At 37.8% G+C, this 22,097-nt stretch overlaps 1 long non-coding RNA gene and 2 pseudogenes across 1 annotated transcript; 1 reads left to right on the top strand and 2 right to left on the bottom strand.

Moving 5' to 3' along the window:
* Positions 1-6,370: 6,370 nt before the first annotated feature.
* Positions 6,371-7,471, bottom strand: LOC105299789 (annotated as a pseudogene).
* Positions 7,472-8,272: 801 nt separating this feature from the next.
* Positions 8,273-21,938, bottom strand: LOC105299747. Its single transcript, XR_896552.2, has 3 exons — positions 21,805-21,938; positions 21,189-21,371; positions 8,273-11,127 (listed from the first exon to the last, which is right to left on the bottom strand). It is a non-coding gene; the product is annotated as an uncharacterized LOC105299747 (long non-coding RNA).
* Positions 18,493-18,608, top strand: LOC111746580 (annotated as a pseudogene).
* Positions 21,939-22,097: the final 159 nt, after the last annotated feature.

The following is a 22,097-nucleotide window of genomic DNA, read 5'->3' as shown; positions in this document are numbered from 1 at the left end:
ACTTAAACTCCAACATATATATTCTAGAGATACAGTAAACTCATCACGCCCAAATCGTGTGCCTATCCCTTCCCTAAACTTACTGCTCCCCTGGTGTCATCATTCCACCAAAGGCCTGGACAACATTCTCTGTTCCCACCTGTGCTTTCCCCCCAAACCACTCAGACACTAAGTCCTGTAATAAGGGGCAGAGAACCAGGGGGAAACACCCAGCCAGGGCATGAGGGGTTTGGGATCCACCTATGTATACTGAATATTGTCTATGGACTGAATAAATGATGTCTCATATGCATAGTTTCAAATTTATATAAATAACATGTTAATAACATGTTAATAACATATCTCTAAATTCAGAGCAATCTTTTGTAATGCATATTTCTTCCATCAACAGGCAGCACAACTATCTTCACAGGGATCAATGAAATATTTTGGTGTTAAAGAGGGACCCCTAAAATTAGGGCCACAGATATACTTGTACATATGCAAAAAGTAAATAAATTATGGAATATCCATAGAATGGAATATGAGACAGCCATGAAAAGAAATGAAGATGCTCTTTAGGAACTACTGTGGAACAATTGCCAACATATATTGTTGACTGAAAAAAGCAAGTTGAAAAAGCAGTGCTTACAAATTATATATATGCCCATAAGGGTATTGGAGACTCTAGTACACCTGGTTTCCCCCAGAGCAAGAGCCGGGGATCACGCAGTTTGGAAATTAGGGCTAGAAAGAGAGATTTTTCACAATATACCCTTAGCATCTTTTCAATTTTAAACCATGTGACAGCATTGCCTTTTTTCAAAACCAAATTAAATTGAAATTTTAAGAAGGGAGAGGCCTCCAAATAGGTTGGAATCTATGGATTTAGATTCTGTCTTCTTAACTTCACTCACATCCATCCAATCTTCTCATAAAGTCCTTGAGTAGCTCCCACTGCTCTTTGCATCAATTTCAAATTCATCAACATGGTATTCATGGCCCTTTTGATCTGGCCCCCTTCAGCTTTCTCTCTGTCTTCTTTTCCAAACCCTCTGGTTCAGGGCTACAGACCCACTTCCAATTCCCTGATGGGGCCAGGTTTCTCATGCCTTCATCCACTGCTCATGTTCCTCTACTTGGAGCCCCCTTTCTCCCCTAACTTCTCTGGCTCATTTCCACCCACGTTCCAGGATTCAACTCATGTGTTACCTCTTGTAGGAAGTACTTCCTGCCCCTCCTCCAAGGTGAGTTAGACAACCCTTCTCATTCAGTCAGTCTTCTGTAAATATTTATTGTCACCACTTCTGGCCAGGACTTCTATGAGGTGCTGTAGGTACAGAAATTAAAAACAGCTCTTGCTCTTAAGAAAATAGCCAATTAGTGGAAAGGTACCCATTAGGATTAAATCAACGCTTCCTCACCAAGTTCTAAGCCTTCGGACTGGGAAGTCAACTTGAATGTGGAATTTCAATCTTGAAACTAACTGAACAGGTTCTACCTTCCTCCCTTGTCCTCCTAGGACACTGCGCACATACCAGCCAAAGTATCACATTGTAATTAAGAACTCAATTGTCTCATTTATCTCCTCTACCAGCCTGTGTGCTCCAGGAGTGGAAAATAAAATGGGAAGAGAGAGAGAGAGAGAGAGAGAGAGAGAGAGAGAGAGAGAGAGAGAGAGATTACATGAAGGTGGTGGAATCATAATCAGGCCTTGAAGAATAAAGATAATTTCAACCCTTGTTGTAGATGTGGAGGCAGAAGGACATTTCAGCTTGAAGAAAGAGGGTGAGCAAAGGATGTGGCTGTAATGAAGGATGTGTGTGTGCTTGTGCAAGGTGGAGGAGGGGGGCTGTGGGAGAGCTATGGGAGATAAACTGGATTCAGATTCTTTGAAGGAATTTGAGAAATAAACTGACACAATTTGATTTGGGTTTTAGGAAGGAAACTATGGTGGTGGTTTATAAAATTGCTTGAATGGGGGCGGGGTGTCTTTAGTCCATTCTCACTGCTATAACAGAATAGCATAGACTGAGGGATTTATAAACAATAGAAATTTGTTTCTCACAGTTCTGGAGGCTGAGAAGTCCAAGATCAAGGTGCTGGAAGATATGATGTCTAGAGAGGGCTTGCTTCCTGGTTCATACAAAGCCATTTTCTTGCTGTGTCCTCCTGTGGCAGAAAGGGCGAGTGAGCTCTCTGGGGTCTCTTTTATAAGGGCTCTATCACATTCATTAGGGCTCTGCCAAAAGGTCCCATCTCCCAAAGGTCCCACCTCCAAGTATAATCATACTAGGGGTTAGGATTTCAATTTATGAATTTTTAGGGGGGACACAAAATTTAGTCCATAGTAGGGGGAGAGATAGGTAACAGGGATATCTGATAGGAATCAGAAGGACTTGGTAACTAATTGAACATGGAGAGTGAGGGAGAGTCTTACTGGATCTTTCTCTTTCAAATCTCCATGTGCATCAATCTGCTATTGATTTTAGCACCACTGCCTTAGCTCAGCCTTCCCTATCTTGGCCTCCTGTCTAGGGCATGCTGTATATCTTCATGATGCCTTCCAGTTATACTGCTCCCAACTGCTAGAGAAAAATGGCCTCGTCTTTTTTTTTTTTTGATAACAGCTTTTATTGAGATATAATTAACATACTATATAATTCACACACTTAAAGTATACATTTCGATGGTTTTTAGTGTATTCATAGAATTGTGCAACCAACACCACGATCGGTTTTAGAACATTTTTATAATTCCAAAAAGAAACCCCATAACCTTTAGCTGTCACTCTTCAATGTCCCCGTCCCCTTCCAGCCCTAGACAATCACTAATTTACTTTCTGTTTCTATAGATTTGTCTATTCTGACATTTCATATAAATGAAATCATACAATATGTGGTCTTTTTTGTGTCTGGCTTCTTTCACTTAGCAGAATGTTTTCAAGGGTCATTCATATTGTAGTATGCATCAGTACTCTGTTCTTTTTTATTGTCAAATAATATATTACATGGATGTACCACATTTTGTTTATCCATTCATCAGTTGATGGACATTTGGACACTTTTTTGACTGTTATACAAAATCCTACTATGAACATTCATGTACAAGTTTTTGTGTGGACATATGTTTTCAGTTCTCATGGGTATGTACCTAGAAGTGGAATTGCTGAGTCCTGAGTAACTGCCAGACAATTTTCCAAAGTAGCCACACCATTTTACAATCCTGCCAGCAGTGTATGAGGGTTCCAATTTCTCTTCATTCTCACCAATATTTCTTATTATCTATCTTTTTTATTATAGCCATCCTACTGGATATGAAGGAGTATCTCATTGATCTGCATTTCCCTAATGACTAACGATGTTGAGCTTTTCATGTGCTTATTGGTCATTTGTATATCTTCTTTAGAGAAATGTCTATTCAGATCCTTTGCCCATTTTTAATTGGGTCATTTGTCTAATATCGAGTTGTAATAGTTCTTTATATATTCTAGATATATGATTTGCCAAAATATTCTCCCATTCTGTGCTGTCTTTTCTTTTTTGATGATGCCCTTTGAAACACAAAAGGTTTTAATTTTAATGAAGTCCAATTTATTTATTTTTTCTTTGGTTGCTTATGTTTTTGGTGTCATATCTAAAAAAAATCTTTTCCAAATATCAGGTCACAAATATTTATGCCTATATTTTCTTCTAAGTGTTTTATAGGTTTAGCTCTTACATTAGGTTTTTGGTCTATTTTGAATTAATTTTTGTATATGGTATGAATTCGGAGTCCAACTTAATTCTTTTGCATGTGGCTTCCAGTTGTCCTATTAAAGTTTGTTGAAAAGACTATTTTTTCTCTATTTAATTTTCTTGGCAATCTTGTCAAAAATCAGTTTGCCATAAGTATAAGGGTTTATTTTTGGACTTTCAATTCTATTTCACTGATCTATGTCTACCCTTATGAGAGTACCACACTGTATTGCTTACTGTAGCTTTGTCACAAATTTTGAAATCAGAAAGTGTGAGTCCTCCAACTTCATTCTTTTCTAAGATAGTTTTGTTCTTCTGAGTCTCTAGAATTTCCATATGAATTTTAGGATCAGGTTGTTAATTTCTGCAATGAAGCCACCTAGGATTTTGATAAGAATTGCATTGACTCTGTAGACCAATTTGGGAAATATTGTCATCTTAACAATATTAAGTTTTCCAATCCATGAATAGAGGATGTATTTCTACTTATTTCATTCTTTTAAAATTTATCTCAACAATGCTTTGTAGTTTTCAGAGTATACGCTTTGCACTTCTTTTGTTAAATTTATTCCTAAGTACTTTATTCTTATTGATGATATTGTAAATTGAGTTGTTTTCTTAATTTCACTTTCAGACTATTCATTGCTAGCATATATTAATACAATTGATTTTTATCTATTGGTCCTGTATCTTGCAACTTTGCTAAATTCACTTATTAGTTCTAATAGTTTTTAATGGATTTCTAAAGATTGTCTGTATACAAGATCATGTCATCTGTTAATAGAAATAGTTTTACTTCTCCCTTTCCAGTCTAGATGCCTTTCATTCAATTTTCTCACCTAACTGCCCTGGATGGACTTCCAGTATGATTTTTAATAGAGGTAATAAGAGAGGACATCCTTGTCTTGTTCCTTATCTTAAGGGGAAAGCATTCAGTCTTTCACTATTATGTGTGATCTTAGCTGTAGGTTTTTTGTAGACTCCCTTTATTGGATTGGGGAAGTTCCCTTGAACCTTAGTTTGTTTAGTGTTTTTACCATGAAGGGGTGTCGGATTTTATCAAAAGCTTTTTTTTGCATATATTGAGATGGTCATAGGATTTTTGGGTTTTAGCCTACTGATACGGTGTATTTTTGGATGTTAAACTGATCTAGCACTCCACAGATAAACCCCATTTAGCTATGGTATATAATCCTTTTTATAGGTTTCTGGACTTAGTTGGCTCATATTTTGTTGATTTTTGCATCATATTCATATTGGCCTATAGTTTTCTTTTCTTTGATGTCTTTGTCTGATTTTGGTATCAGGGTAATACTGGCCTCATAGAATGCATTGGAAAGTGTTCCCTCTTATTTTATTATTTATTTTTGGAAGAGTCTGTAAAGAATTGGTTAATTCTTCTTTAAATGTTGGTAGAATTCACCAGTGAAGACATATGGGTCTGGGGTTTTCTTTGTGTGGAGTTTGTTTTGCTTTGTTTTGTAATTCCATCTCTTGCTACAGGTCTATTCAGATTTTGTATTTTTTTCTTGACTCAATTTTCCTAGTTTATGTGTTTCTAGGAATTTGTCTATTTCATATAAATTACCTAATTTATTGGCAAATAACTGTTCATAGTATTCCCTTATAATCCTTTTTATTTCTGTAAGGTCAGCAGTAATGCCCCTCTTTTTTCCCTTTTTTTTTTTCTTGCTCCGTCTAGCTAAAGGTTCGTCAATTTTGATGATCTGTTCAGACAGGCAGATTTTGGTTTCAAAGGTTTTTTCTATTGTCTTCTTATTCTCTATTTCATTAATTACTGCCATAATCTTCATATTTCCTTCCTTCTTCTTGTTTTAGGTTTAGTTTTCTCTTCTTTCACCATCTTCTTTTAAGGTGGAGGGTTGGTTATTGATTTCAGATCTCCCTCCTTGTTTTATTGTAGGCATTTACAACTAGAAGTTTCCTTCTAAGTACTGCTTTATCTGAATCTCATAAATTGTGGTATGTTGTTCATGTTCATTCACCTCAAAGTATTTTCTAATTTCACTTGAGTTCTTCTTTGACCCAGGGTTATTTAGGACTATTGTTTAATTTCCACATATTTGTGAAATGTCTAAATTCTCTCTATTATTGATTTCTAGTTTTATTTTATTACAATTGAATAACATGCTTTGCATGATTTCAATCTTTTTAAATTTATTGAGATTTGCTTTATGGCCTGACATATAGTCTATTCTGAAGAAAGTTCAAGTGCATGTGAGAAAAATATGTATTTGCAGTTGGTGGGTAGAATATTCTATAGGTGTCTATTAGGTCTAGTTAGTTTATACTGTTGTTCAAATCTTTCCTTGTTGATCTTCTGCCTAATTGTTCTCTCTATATTTTTGTCCTATAAAATCATTTTATTTTCGGTTACATAAACATCTTTCTCAGGCAATGTTACTAGAACCACCTGATTATGAGATTTTATAGTTGGGGCAAATACATTTTTTAAAGACATCTTTATTACACAGTTATAATATAAACATAATTTATAAGCTATAGTTTTCAGAAAGCAGTTAGCTAGACTAATCCTGCTGAAGAAACTTTTCTATTTAAGTCTGTAATACGTAATGAAAAGATATGATTTAAAAATCTTCTGATCAAAAAGCTTGAGATCATCAAAGGAATGTTTACTGTCTTCCACAGAGAACCACTAGCATTTTTTTTTATAATCTCTTTTGGTTTCATCCGGGACATCTTGGCAGAGAGAGATAGCATACAATTTTTGATAGCATGCTTTGATATCACTCATGTTGATTTCAGAACAAGAAACCATAATCGTGATCAATGTCATCTGATGCATTCCAGCACCTTTCGTGGCCTGATGAAGCTTCTCAGCAAAGAACATAGGTTTGTTTGTGGCATACTTCATGATCATTGTGAAGCATTTCTCGATCTCACCTTTTATCTCCAGTTCCAGAACTTCATTCTTATCATGCTGACTGTACTTGGTGTACTTCTGAAACACTCTGTGAAGATGGGAGTAGCTTCTGATAGTAAGAATGGTATTGAACACATTCACATCTGTCCCTTTTCCCCCTTCTCCTGCCTCATATGGTGCTCTGGCATCTGAATCAGCCAAGTTTTCATTTATGCCAAGATCCTCAGATCAGTCACCCTTAGCAAGAAAAGCAAAGCCTTCTGATAATCTCCAGATGTGTCTGAGGTGATATCTTTAGCCAGACCTCTCTTCAGTTCTTCTCTGTAGACTCCATTAATATCTCTGATTTCTCTGTTAGTTCTTGATGCCAAAATTTCGTTCAGAGTGTTTTTATCAGTTCCAACGCCCTTATGACAGAACAAAGTTTATCGCCATCCAACTCAGCTGGAGTTTTTAATAGTGTCAAAACAACTTCCTCGAGGTGACTTATAAGGGCTTTCTTCAGAGCTTCATCCAGGGGCTTTCCTTTTTCCTGGAGATATGCTGCTTTGATCTGTTGATGCAGTGCAGTTTTTCTCTTAGTTAGAATGTCAATAATGGTTGCTTCATCCACACTTTTAACTGTTACTGGTTTATGCAAGGCAGCAACATCAGAAGATGGATTGAAGCTAGGATAGAGACTCACTGCTGACCTGGGACTACCTTTGGATCTTTTCACGGTTTTAATGTATTCCTGCTCTTCATTTTCAATAAACCAGGCTTGCTTGAGGAATTCTGATGTCATTGCCATTTTTAAAGAAGTTTCTTTTTTCCACCCTCTTTCAAAGAACTAAAGAGTCTTCTCTGATCGTTTCACACTCTGTTCTCTCCATTATTGAAAGCAGAGTATTAAAGTCTCCTACTATTTTATTGAACTGTGTATTTTTCCCTTTGATTCTGTCAGTTTTTATTTCATGTATTTGGGGGCTCTATTATTAGCTGTATATATGTTTATAATTGTTATATATCCCTGATGGATTAACCCCTTTATCATTATTAAATGTTCCTCTTTATCTCTAATAGCACATTTTGCTCCTTTGTTTTAAAGTCTATTTTGTCTGATATTAGTATGGCTTCTCCATCTTTATTATTGCTATTTTTATGGTAACTTTTTCCGTTCTTTCGCTTACAGCCTTGGACTTCGAGTAATCCTAACTGGACCCTGACCACAGATGATTGGCCTAATAGAGACATTCTGAGTCTGAAGATGATTAGCCAACTGAATGAGATCCCTAGTGCTTAGGGAGGTGACAATGAGAGAGAGAAGGATGTCATGAGAGTGGCTATGAGAAACAGAAGACAGTAACCAGTTCCCCACCTAACCTTAGATTCTGAATAGATTTTCAATTCCAGCCCACTTTTGGTCCTACAGTATGCCCACACCTTTATTCCTTAAACTTTTCATTTAGACTTTGTTTCTTGTAAACAAACATCTAAACTACCATAATAAACATAGAAGTGTATTCCGGAAGTGGAGTTGCAAGCAACAGAATCTCAGAAGAGGCATGAAACCTTCTGTAATAACATAGTGGAGAAGAAGCAGAGATGATCTTTGCATCCTTGAATAGGAAATTAGAAGTCTATGGATTGATAAAACAGTTAATGAAGTCCATTGAAAGTAAAGCTTTGGTGGACTTTATTGTCATTCCTTAGATCTAGTGAGCACATTAGATCACTGGAAGTCATTTCAAAACCACAGATGCTTGGGTTGTATCTCCAGAGACTCAGATTTAATTGTTCTGGGGCAGGGCCAGGGTATTAGGATTTTTCCAAGCTCTCTAGTTGATCCTAAATTACATTACAGTTTGAGAACGCTGCTTGAGAGACATTCTAAGGGAATAAGGAATATAAAGATTGTATGGCTAAATGGACATTTTTTACAACATTAGGTGATTTGCATAAAAAAGGAACAACTTTTAGTCCCAGGATACCTGGGTAGAATTGGATAAAAATATTCAAGGCCACTCACTGGCCTTGCAACAAGAAACATCTTTCACTATTAGCCAGTGGTTGACAACCACTGAAAATTAGATCTCCAAAGTGAATATTGATCATATCTACTTCTCGAGGGACAGGTTTACTGGTGTCTGTTTATTTTTACACATCATAGTTAATATATGTAATATGTATCTTTGTATATTTTCAAATATGCTAACATAAAATTTTTCTGCCACATCTTTTATAATAAAAAAGGATACAGTAAATTGCCAAATTATAGCATTTGCTATGTTCACAACTGTGCTGGGCTTCTATGGTTAAAATTAAGGCCTTGATTATCACAGACTGAAATCCTGACACTTGGAATAGCAGTATCTTGAAGGGATGGAGCTCCCCAGTCCTCTGGGCCCCTCCACATAAGTTCTACTGCATTCCTGATTACCAAGCAAATGTGATGAGCCACCTCATAATGAGGAACATCTGGTCATAGGAGTTTGGAAATACAATGAAACCAAAGATGGTGTGCACAATCAGAGCAGAGAAAAGAGGAATTATGGGCTAAATGAATTGCAGGAATTTCCTAGGGAGTTGTAGGAGTGACTACATGGACTTGAATCCTGTGGGTTCAAAATCAAGGAGGATGAAATAAATAAAGGAGGGTAGACTATTACTTTATTTCCTTCTCCCCCTCCTCCCTCCTTTTATTTTTCTCAATCTCTGTTCCCATCCCTCTCATTTTCCTTCTCTTCCTGCACAGTTTGGCTGATTATACTTCTTTGTCAAGCTGACACTGAAGAGCCTGATAGCTCTTGGCACATTGTGGATGAATGAATATCAAGACTGAAGGAGAAGGGAATAACAGTATGTCACCAACAACCTGCTAACGTCTGCCTCCCGCTGTCCACACTTCAGAAAATTCACCACTGATAAAAGACTAATTAACAAAGCTTCTTTGTTGTGTGTGGTAGGGAGGAGGGCATCAGAAGAGCTGTCCCAGACAGAAACATGGAAGAAGGAGGATGGTTAACCAAAACGAAATTACTGACAAAATTGGGAAAGGAAGAAGCTAAGTGGTTAGAACCAAGAGGAAGCAAGTGTTAAAATCAAAGTGAGTGGACCATCCAGTCTCTGGTCTTTGCTGAAGCCAGGCTAACATTCTGCCTGTGGTTATACTGGTTGTTGAAATACTGAAACGCTTTCCTATCAGTTGTTAAGTTTCTCCCTTGAGTCTCCTGATGCCTCCAACCCCATCTATCTGCCTCCAGGCCACCAGACTTCCCTCTCATCTCTGAAACTAAAGAGTTAACACCCAGCACAGCTGTTGGGCTTCTGGAATCTGACTTAGTGCTAAAGTCAGTGTCTATTCTAACTGGCTGGTGACCATGTGGTAACCAGCTGCTAAATATTTTGAATATCACCCCTCCCTGTGGCCACAAAAAAAGCAAGAGCCGAGTGTGATAATTTCAATGCAAAAATATGGCCTAACACAGTGAGTTGAGGTTTTGGCTTCCGCTTGAAGTGTTGGCAGGAATAGAACAGATGGGCAGGCCTGGGTTCTGTTTGATTGGTACAGCAAAATAATTCCTTAACTTAACAAAGACGTAACTCAAGCCAGCTCACTACATAGTCACAGGCACTCTGGCTGTAACCATCCTTGAGTCATAGACCCAGAGCTCTTTGAAGAGGAGAATGGGAACCTCAGAGAAAGGCTGCTATAACATCATTCAGTTCTCCAAGCTTGTTGGTACCAAAGACTGACGGACTTAAAAATAATGGAGGGTTACCTCAAGGTGAATTAGGTGGATGTGATATATGATGAAACTATTTTTTCCTGTTTCTCTTTACCCACACCATCAGAAGCTATTTGTCTTCAGCTGGTAGGTATAGCAATATATCTTCCCAAGGACCTAGTCCACTTTATCTGTGGTGACCAGTAATCGGGTTTGCCCAGGATGGTCCGTGTCCCAGGAAAACCCTGGGTCCCTGGCAAACAGGGATGGCTGATCATATTTATTTACTCCCCCACTGATGTTACCATAATCTTCTACATTGGTGATATCATGCTGATTTGCCTTAGACATTAAGATGAAGCAAGTATCTTTGATATCTAGTTGAGACATGAATGTAATGGGGTATAAAATAAAACCTGCAGAAATTCAAGGACCTGGCATATCAATGAAGCTTTTAGGAGATGATTGGAATAAAGTATAATAGAATGTCTCCTTCAAAATAAAGGGAAGGGGGAGGAAATAAAGAGCAAGGCTTTTCTTCACTGCAAGAAACAAAATTTCACTCAATGAAACTTAAATAAGGAAAATGGATAGATGAGAAAATAAGCAAGACCAAATTTCCTAGATCTGAGGCTATAGTGGGGTCAAGTCCCATGTAGACTGAAATCCAAGGAAATTCTGAGTCCACAAAAACTCCAGGAATAGGAATTTGTGGATTTTCTTCTGTGCCAGATTGTTCATGTGGCTTAGCCAGTGTCTACCATTCCTGTTGGTTTGTTTCCTTCCGATTCTATATCACCTGAAAAGCCCAAGAAAGAGAAGCTGATTATCTTGTCTTTTTTAAAGTTTATGTTCTATTTTTAATAATGCTTGACATGAACATCATTTAAAGAGTTAAATACTTCCAATGGCTTGTTAGAAAAAACACTTCTCCATTTCCAGCTCCTCAGAAGCAAGCACTTTCAGTTCTTGTAGTTGATTATTTTGGTATTTGGTATTTATTGCCATATTTCCAAATAATATGGTTATATTTTAATTCTTTATTTTTTTCAGTTTTAGCCATTATCTGTTGACCTACCATTGTGCACAATAAGATTTAGCTCTCTTCCACTTCCCATGACTGGTGACCATGTGGTCGCCAAACTCACTCACTCTCTCTCTCTCTTTCTCTCTCTCTCTCAATTACACACACACACACACACACACACACACACACACACACACACACACACACACACACACACTTCCCATGTCATTTTAGTTAGAAAGATATTTAGGGTTATATTTTTATAACTATGTAAATGCTATTCGCAATTAAGCCATATGTTATAATGTTATAATGTTATCACTTTTCCATTTGTTTTCCCTGGAGTTAATAATTGTCATGTCTTTTTATTTGCCTAGTTTTTTAGGTATGTATTCCCAATTGAACTCCTGATGTGTAAATGTCTTCTCATTATGCTCAAATATGTGAAGTAGACTGTTGCGGATGTAAAAGTTTGTTGCTGTGTCTGCTAAGTGAAGGTAAATTACTAGGTCTTCCATCAGTTTCATCTTCTTAAAGAAACCCCTTCTAGAACCTTCTGACCTTCTCTAATCTGGACTGGCTGTTGTCTAGGTCTATAGCTCAGCTGTCATTTTGGAATCTCCTTTCACCAACACCCTAGGGATTCTCTTTATCTTTCTGATGTTTGATATCTTCATTCATGGTTCCCAAGTCTTTCCTTTTTCTGCTTCATCTCTTCAATTTGGTGGTATACTCCACCAATAGTTTCTGAAAAGAGTGCTCAGAAAATGTTCAAAATATGTAGTAGACTACTTATTCCACCCATGTTTGTCTTCTATTTTGCACAGTAATAGAGTTTTTAGTTGGGCATAAAACCATCCAAACTAAAACCTATATTTCTACATTTTCCAGCCTCCCTAGCAGCTATGTGTAGCTGTGTGACCAAACTCTGATCAATGGGATGTAAGCAGAAGTGTTACTCAGCAGCTTCTGAAAAACTTCCTGAACAGATTGCTAGCAAATAAATATTCCTTGTTCTCTCTTCATCATCCCTTCCTCCATCTGGTGTCTAGTACTCAGATGCTACCATCCTGCACCATGAGGATGAGGGCCACACCCTGGGCATGGTAGAGTGGGGGCTGGAATGAATCTGGGTTGCTGAAAGTTTCATAGAACAGAGTCACTCTAGTGACCTGGATTTTTATGTGAGAAAGAAAATTGTAATATTGTTTTGGGTTTTCTGTCACTTGCTTCTGAACCTCGAATTAATGAAATTATCTTTATTCCAGAGTAATTCATAATAGTAGGTTGGCTTTGTATGAAATCGCAGAAATGATTTTTTTTAACAGAATTTTTAATGCATTGTTCCTTTGCCTTCTAGCTTCCAGAGTTGCTATTATGAATTCTAGTTTGGATCATTTATTTGTCCCATTAGAAAATTATAATATTTATAATAGTTTATCTCCACTATTCTAAAGTTCACAAGGATGTGCCTTGGTGAGGTTCTAAGTTTTTCTCAATTGTGCTGGGACACTCAATAGGTCTTTTATATCTAGAAACTCACATCCATCCTTCCATTCTGGAAAATTGTCTTAAATTTTTTAGTGATACTTTTTCCACCATTTTTTCTCTTCTCATATTTATTCATGTTTTTAATTCCTAAGATCTTTCTTGTTCTCTGAATATTCTTCTTTAAGAGCATCTAATTTTTGTTCCATGAAAGTAGTATCTTCTCTTATCTCACTAAGGATATTAATTATGGTGGGGTTCTTTTTTAAAATCTTCTCTCTGTATACTATCTGTTTCTTTCAAGCTGCTTATTTTTTTAAAAAAAAAAATCTATGCCTTTCACACAAGAGGTTTTCCTCAGAAATACTGGTGATCCCTAGCAGGGCACTAGAGTAAGTACTAAAAGCTGATTGGCAGCTCTGCAAGCCTGGGTGGAGCTTTTCTCCTGTGGGGTTCACTGTAGGGTGATCCAGCTGAGCCATTTATATGGAGAAACTCCAAAGTCTGTATTTTTAAGTCCATTCTCTAGGCTAGCCATATTTCAGGAAAATACTTCTAAGCTTCTGCCTGGAGGATAAAGGCCTACTTGGCTACCAGCATTCTGGGAGCTGAAGTGGAGGTGGAGCTGGGCTGGGAGTTTCAACATTTGGTTCACTACCTTTCTTCAAATCCCTGTATTTTCAATGAGGTATCCTCCCCCTCAACTGGGCTTATGTCCCACAGTCCAGAAACCCTCTGTTTTACCTTTTACAGTAATAAATCTCCAATCTTCTTACCAGGTAGAGAAGGAGCACTCACTCACCTGTGGATGTGGAATAGGGAGGGAATCTAGTCTAATGCTTTTTTAAATATTGAGGTGAAATTCACATACGACTAACCATTTTAAAGTACACAATTCAGTGTCATTTCATACATTCATAGTGTTGTACAACTACCACCTCTATCCGGTTCTAAAGCATTTTTATCACCCCTAAAGAAAGCCCCATAGACATTAAGCTATCAATCCTCATTTCTCCTTCCCCCAGCCCCTGGCAACTGCCAATATACTTTCTGTCTCTACAAATTTAACTATTCTGGATATTTCATGTAAATGGAATCATAAACATGACTTTTTGTATCTGAATTCTTTTACTTAGCATAATGTTTTCAAGATTCCTCGACATTGTAGCATATATCAGCACTTCATTCCTTTTTATGGCTGAACAATATTCCATTGTATATATATACCACAATTTCTTCATCCTCTCATTCCACTGATGAACATTTGGGTTGTTTCCACCTTTTGGCTATTGTGAGTAGTGCTGCTATGAACATTTGTGTACCAGTATTTATTTGAGTACCTGTTTTAATTCTTTTGAGTATATACTTAGGAGTGGAACTGCTGAGTCACATGGTAATTCTATATTTCCCTTTTTGTGGAACTAACAGTATTTTCTGTAGCAGATATACCATTTTACATTGCCATCAGCCATTTCTCTATATCTTCACTGACAACTTTCATTTCTATTTTTCCTTTCTTCTTCTTCTTCTTCTTTTTTTTTTTTTGAAAAATTATAGCCATCTTAGTGGATATGAAGTTATTTTGATTTGCATTTCTTAATGACTAACGATGTTGAGAATATTTCATGTGCTTATTGACCATTTGTATATCTTCTTTGGAGAAATGTCTATTGAAGTCCTTTGCCCATCTTTTAATTGGGTAGTTTGTCTTTTTGTTTTGAACCTTTTAAAACTAACTTTAAATTCATCTTCTTATTTTTAGTCTCCACATTAACCCCACTTCTAGAGGTACCTGCTGCCACCAATTCTTAGTGGATCTACTTGAAGTTGTCCCACAGATTATTGGTGTTCTCTTTGTGCATGGGTTTTTTTTCTCAGTCTTTTTTTCTCCCTGTATTTCATCTTCAGTAGTTTCTATTGGTATGTCTTTAAGTTCATCATCTTTTCTTCTACAATATCTAATCTGTTGTTAATTCCATCTACTGTATTTTTCATATCAGACATTTTACTTTTCATTTGTAGAAAGAACTTAGATTTGGGTCTTTTAATATCCTCTTTATCTCCCTATGTCATGCTCATGCTCTCCTCTACCTTCTTCAACATATGAAGTATATTTTTAAATAGCTGTTTAAATATCCTTGTTGACTAATTCTATCACTTGTGTCATTTCTGGATCTCTTTCTATGGTTTGATTTTCTCATCTTGCCATGGATTGTATTTTCCTGATTCTTTGCATCTCTAATATTTTTTGTTGAATGCCAGGCATTGTGAATATTATATTTAGGTTCTAGGTTTTTTTGTATTCCTTTAAATATTTTTTACCTTTCTGTTGGGATGCAGCTAAGCTGTTTGGAAATAGTTTGTGATTTTTTTCAAGGCTTGTTTTTAAGTTTTGTCAGTGGGGATGAAAGCATCCTTTAGCTTAGGGCTAATTTGGCTATTCTACTTAGGCAATACCTTTTGGAGTTCTCTCAATGGATTGTGTATTATGAGGTTTCTCCATTTGGCTGTTAGTAATGTGAACTATTCTTAGACTTACGAAATCTCCAGAAATTGATTCACCTGTTCCTTTCTGGTAGTTCATTATCTGGCATTGAGTAGTTTCGTCATACACATGGATGGTAAGTACTTAGCTGAAGACTTGAGATGAACCCTCTGAAGACTTCAGGAGCCCTTTCTCTCTCTCTGTACACCTTTCTTACCAATACTCTTCCCTGTAAACTTGAGCTCTCAGCCTCCTTGAATTTTTAGCTCTGTCTTCTTAACTCAGTGAACCCAGTGGGCTCTTTGTGGGTTCCCCCTCCTTGTGCTGCAGACTGCAAACTCTCTCCAGGAAGTAAGCTAGAGCAATGGCAGGGCTTATCTCATTCTTCTCCCTTTTCTCAAGGATTACTGTCCTGGGCTAACCATTGTTCAATGTCCAAAAACAATTGTTTTATATACTTTCTTCATTTTTAAGTCATTTAAAATGGGAGAGTGAATGAAGTCCTTATTATTCCATCAGAGGCACAGCTTAAGTTTCCTTGCTTGTCTTTTCACATCACACAACTTAAAGGCCACAGGCCATGGTATGATTTGCCTGTCTTAGAATCCTGGGTCTTCCCACCCTCCAATCAGTTGTGGCCTTTAATACAAAATTTTACTGCTACAATGGACTGCCCACTCAGTGGGGGTCATAAGAAGATGGGTTGATTTCTTTAGAAGAATCTGTGAAAGGGCCCATGGCCAAAACACATAGAGCATGCCTGCTTAGGAGGTCTTCTTTGACTCATTTCCTGGTTGGCCTAAAAATATTTCCACTTGAGTAAGGAGAAGGAGAAGAAAAAGGAAGCTTTGAAACCAGTGTAGGCTGAAGAGCAAGATGCCCTATGTTCTTGCCAACCCAGCAGTGCTGGAGGTGTCTAGTCCACCTTTGGCATGCCCAACAGAGTCACAGTGTGGATTCCTAGAATTTAGAAGCAAGATTAAATTTCAGTAGATAACTATTCTCCTTTTGGGAAACATCTCCTAGATTGCTCCTGGAGTCTGGATAAAAAGTTACCATGAAACCCAAACTAAGCATTGTTTAATCCATCTCATCTCAAAATTGGGCAATCCAGAAACTTTCCATTATTAAATCTGAAGGCCTAAGAAAGTTACTTGGGTACATTGTTTACATCTTTATACACTTCTCCCTTTCTCTGTCACATATGCTTTCACTTTCCCCATCGCTACTTATCCTCAACATGAGCCCATGGCTGCATGGGAGAGCATCCTCTATGATTAAACAAGGGGAAAAAGAACTCTAGCGAGATTTACAGATGGTTCTGTGTGGTATGCTGTTACTATCCAGAAGTAGACTAGCTCATCATTATTTTATTAAAAGCCCATGGAAAGTTCCATTTTGAAGATGATAGCATAAAAGGCAACATTTCCCCTTTACCTTCTTGCAACTATCCAAGAGCAAAGGGGAGAATAAGAAACAAAAATACAAATTCCAATTTCAGAAAAACAATTAAATAGCTAAAGCTTCAAACCACAGTTTAAATGGAAGGGCTGCCTAAAGTAGTGGAATTCTAGCAGAGGTATATGTGGAAGGAAGGGTAGCAAGGTCACTGTTATTACATATCTCAAAAAGAGCATACATTTCTCAATACATTTCTCAAGCGTGAGAGGCAAACCATGAAGCACAAAAGCCATTTTGGGGTCTGTCTCAGGTGTTTGAAATGAGAGAACTGAGTAGGCATAGAGGTAGGCAGAAGCTTCCTAGATCTAGTTTAACTGTAAGAAGCACAAAAAGTGGGGTAATCGACAATCAGACAGGCAAGTCATTGCATGAGGAAGTGTAAAAGAGGGACTTTACATTATAAAAAACTCTATAAGTAAGAAGTTGGATGACCTCAATAGGATAATTAATAAGGTAGGTCTGGTATTATCAAATACACCTTAGTTTCAGGTACCCAGAGGAACTTCACGAAAGTTGGCTATATATTAGGTTACAAAGAAAGCCTTGTTAAGTTTGAAAAAGTAGAAATAATACATATGCCATTCTCTGATCACTATGTAATACAACTAGACATTAATATTAAAAATAAGGAGTAAAATGTCCCTATCACCTGAAAATTTTTATTGTTCATTTTCTAAAAGAAACTCTTGAGTCAATAAAAAATACAAACTAAGATACAGAATATTTAGAAAATAATAACAAACACCATAACATCAGAAGCTATGAGCTATAGCTAAGAGTAATATAAAATGTTTTTGGCTTTAATAAAAATTTAAAATAAAATAAGTAGGCCTCTAACTCAATAAATTAGAAAAAAATAACAAAACAAACCTATGAGAGGCAGAAGAAATAAGTGAATAGATATAATCAGAAATTAAGTTAGAAAGCAAACAAACAAACAAACAAATACAGTAAAACTGATAAATAAATGAGAGTAAATGGATTTTTCTTTAATATGATAAAACATATTTATGTTAGCCCAAAAGTCAATATCAAAATTTATGGGGAAATAAAGATACATTTCCATTACAGTAAGAGATTTTAAGATGTTTAATTTAAGATGTTAACTGGTGTATGTGCCACTGTGGAGCCATGCCTCTCCATTGCCTGCTGGACTGTGTGCTACCTTCTCACTCTGCGGCCTGCAATAAGCATGCCCCACCCCACCCCAAACATTCTGTCTATGGCTCACGTGCCAGCTCTCAGCTTTCCCACAGTATATCAAAAAACCAGGTAATACTTTTTTAAGACCCCCTTTAAAAGCTTTATGTGCCTTGCTCTAGTCCATACTAATTAGAACTCCAATTAGCAAATGAGAAGGACCAGGCAGACATACACAGTCAGTGAAACTACAGTTTTCTGGTAGTGTTTCTTCTGATACTTCTTTATAGAATAAGAAAAGATATCCATTATCAATTAATTACTTCTAGATGTTTAAGAATTTAAATAGGTAAGAGAAAGTGATTAGAGATAGAAAAAAACAAAGAAGTTAAAACTGTCATTATTTGAAAATAATGTGACCACTACCTGGAAAAATGAAAATCAGCTGAAAAAAGGTATTATAAACAGTATGTGAGGACATGGTTCCGTAGTGTAGCGGTTAGCACATCTGCTTTACACGCAGAAGGTTCTGGGTTCACACTCCAGTGGAGCCACGGTCTGAGGTCTATGGCCATGCCACCCTGAACAAGCCTGATGTCTGATCTTGGAAGCTAAGCAGGGTCAGGCCTGGTTAATACTTGGATGGGAGACCACCTAGGAAGACCAGGTGCTGTAGGCATAAACTATAATAATAATAATAATAATAATAACAACAACAACATGTGAACTTAGGAGGAGGCTGGATACAGCCCTAAGGCCATAATAGAGCACCTAGCTTCTTGGGAACCTGTCAGGAATCTAGTGGCAAATTTAACTCTATCAGGACTCATAGAGGGTGTGGTGATTTATATGCTGTGGAAAAAACATTTATTCTATATTTGGATTTTCTTTCCCAGGAGGTCATGCCTCTGACTATTTCACCATCCCTGGAATTACTGACTTTGTATAATACAGCGTGGTCCAGACGAAATTGTCTTCAACCAAGAAATTCATTTCCCAGTGAAAGAAATAAGACAGTTGGCAAGCCATAGGCCATTATCATATTTCCCATCCACCAGAAGCAGCTGGTCTTATAGAACAATGAAATGTTCTGAACAATGAAATGTTCTGGATACTCCTAGCAGTATCCAGGAGACTGCACCTGTGAGACCAGGATGGTTTCTTGCAGAAAGTGATATGTGATCTCAAACAGTGACTGAAATGCAGTGTTAATTCTCCCTCAGCCAATATAGAGATCCAGAAACTAAGGGTTGGGGAGGGGTGGATGGTGGCAGCTCTTACTTTTCTCTCTAAAAATATTTGCTTCCCATCCCCCAAGTCATTTGTGTTCTGTTGACTTAACTGCCCAAGGGTGAGGTGTTTTCACCAGGGAACGAATAAGGGTTCCACCAGGCCATTTGGGATTCCTTCTGCCACTAGGACAATGGCAGAAAAGGGTGTTCCTGTGATAGCTATGCTCCCTCTGATTATGAAGGGGAAATATGGTTGTTACTCCCAGATAGGGCCTGGGAGGGGCAGAGGTGGGTGCCTCCTTGCACCGCCACACCCAGTGGCACAAATTAACAGAAAACTGTCACAATCCATATTAACATTCTAATTTTCTTCGTTCACTATTGTATACATCAGGGGTAGCTAAGTCTACCAATTTGCTCAAGGTTTCAGGATGGTAGGAAATAGCCCTTGGCTAATGTGAAACTACAGAAAGAATGGGTAACACTTAGAAACTGAACTCTGAAACTTAGAAGGAACGTTTAAAGTGGTCTGAGATGTCACATCTGCATATCTGGATGTGATTTGGTGTTGCCTCCTTTTAGGGACGTTAAAGTGCATTTGTGGCTTTGATAACTGGAGAGGTAGAAAAAAGTACACACTGGGTTGCCCAGGGCTTAGTTCTGGGCCCTCTTTTCTGTCTACATGCTGTACTTAAGCAACCTCATCTAGTCCCATGGCTTTAAATAACTCCTCTATACTGATAACTCCTAAACCTCTTACAAATCCAGGCTATATATCAACCTGCCTATTTGATCAACTCCTCAGAGGCTTCCCAAGTGTCTCAAATTAACATGTCCAAAGTAAAACTACTAGTATGTGGCTATCGGCATCTCTTAACCTGCTTCTGTTACAGTCTGCCCTTTTCCAATAAATGGCATCATAAGCCACCCAGTTGCTCAAAACAAAAATCCAGAGCCGCCTTGTCCAATATGGTAGACACTGTCTATGTGTGGCTATTTAAATTTAAATTTTACTTAATTAAAATTAAATAAAATAAAAATTTTGTGTTCTGTTTTACTAGTCTTGTTTAAGTACTCAATAGAAACATGTAGCTAGTAGCTACCATATTAGACAGTCAGATACAGAACATTTCCATCATCGCAGAGAGTTCTATTGGACGGCACTTCTCTAGAGAGGTTGCCGCTGATCCCTCTTTCTCTCACTTCCCAGTTGTATCCATTAACAAGTCCTATGGATTTTACTTCCAAAACATTCCCTGAGTCAATCCATTTCTCTCCAACTCACTCCTACCACCCTGGTCTATGCCACTATCACCTTTCACCTGGACTGCTGAACTCACTTCTTAATTGCCCTAGTTCCAATCTTACCCACCTATAACCATTTCCATTATAGTGGACAGAATGATTTTTTTCAAAACCGAAAATCAGATCATGTCTTGTCCCTGCCACAATCTCTCCAATGGCTTCTGTGGCTGAGATTGGTTTTATATTAATATCCTTTCTCTCCTTCTACCTCAATAATAGGACCTCTAAAGTTTTGATGAGCACGTGGAGGCCCAAAATAAAGAATACATTTTCCAGAGTCCCTCCTTGTACTCAGGTGTGGTTTGTGACTGAGTTCTGACTAATGAGGTTCTGTGTTGTTTCTTGGCATGTCCTTAAAAAGGGCAAGCTCTTCCTGTTGCTTTAAAAGAGATGATGGCTGAAGCTAGAATAGACTATGAGGTAAACCTGGGAGTGGAAATAATGTATTATGGAGCAATAAGATAGAAGAAGCCTGGGTCCCTTACACAGTAGAGCAACCCACCAGCCATGGAATGCCTGTCTAGACTTTTACATGAGAGAAATAAACTTCATCTTGTTTAAGCCCCAATTATTTTGGTTTTCTGTCATAGTGGGACCTAATTCTAAGTAATACAGCTTCCCATCACACTTAGAAGAAAATTCAAACTCCTTACCAAAGTCCGGAAAGTTCTACATTATGTGGTCCCACTCCAGTATAATCTTTCCACTTTGCCCTCACTCACCGCGCTCCAGTCACTCTAGCTTTCTTTTTTGCTGCCTCAACACACCAAGCTTCTTCATGCTTTAGGGCTTTTGCACTTGTTTTTCCCTCTTCCTGGCTTGCTTCTCCTCGGACCTCCTCATGGCTGACTTGTTTTTGACAATCAGGTCTCAGCTTAAATATCTCTGCTTTAGAGGTAGTTCCCCTGAAAAAAAAAAAAAAAACAACCCAAAAGTATACTCACTCTCTTTTACAATTCCTTATTTTAATTCTCTTCTTAGAACTTATCACTAATTGATGATTCTTTAAGTGGTTTATTGTCTGCCTCCCCTTACTAGAATGTAAGCTCCATGAAGATAGGAATTTTGATTGGTTGTCTAGAACAATGCCTGAAACCTAATAGACAGGGAGTGTTTGTCAAATGAATGGTCAAATAATATTTCGTGGATAGTGTGGTGATTGAAAACAGGGTTCTTAAAGTCAGACAACGCAGATCAGAATCCTAGCAGCGCCACGTACCAGTTGTGTGACCTACCGCAAATTATATAATCTAAGACTCTCTGTAAAAGGAGATTTCCTATGGCACTGGGTAGGAGTAAGTAAAATAGCATTTATAAAGCGCGCCCTCTCCTTTTTACCTTCCTCTCAGAGCTCCCTCTTTCCTCCTCCCCTCGGCCTCTCACATGGCCCCTTCTCTTCTGCTTTGCATGCCTCTGCAAACCGTCTTTGTGACTAGGTCTTTGAAATTTGGCGGGAATTAACGTCATCAATAGAGAGGACGAGAGTTGCGCTTGCGCGGGACACCACTATTTCTCGCGCGCTATCTTTGCAGCCTCCACAGCCAATCAGAGTTAGCGTCAGAGCCCGATTTCCGAGGATTCACCAATCTAGTCTGTGAGGCGGGCCGCCATGGAGGCGGTGGCGAGAGGGG

This window comes from Pteropus vampyrus, unplaced genomic scaffold, assembly GCF_000151845.1.
Source record: "Pteropus vampyrus isolate Shadow unplaced genomic scaffold, Pvam_2.0 Scaffold193, whole genome shotgun sequence".
Classification (NCBI taxonomy): domain Eukaryota; kingdom Metazoa; phylum Chordata; class Mammalia; order Chiroptera; family Pteropodidae; genus Pteropus; species Pteropus vampyrus.
This window is presented reverse-complemented; position numbering and strand designations above follow the sequence as displayed.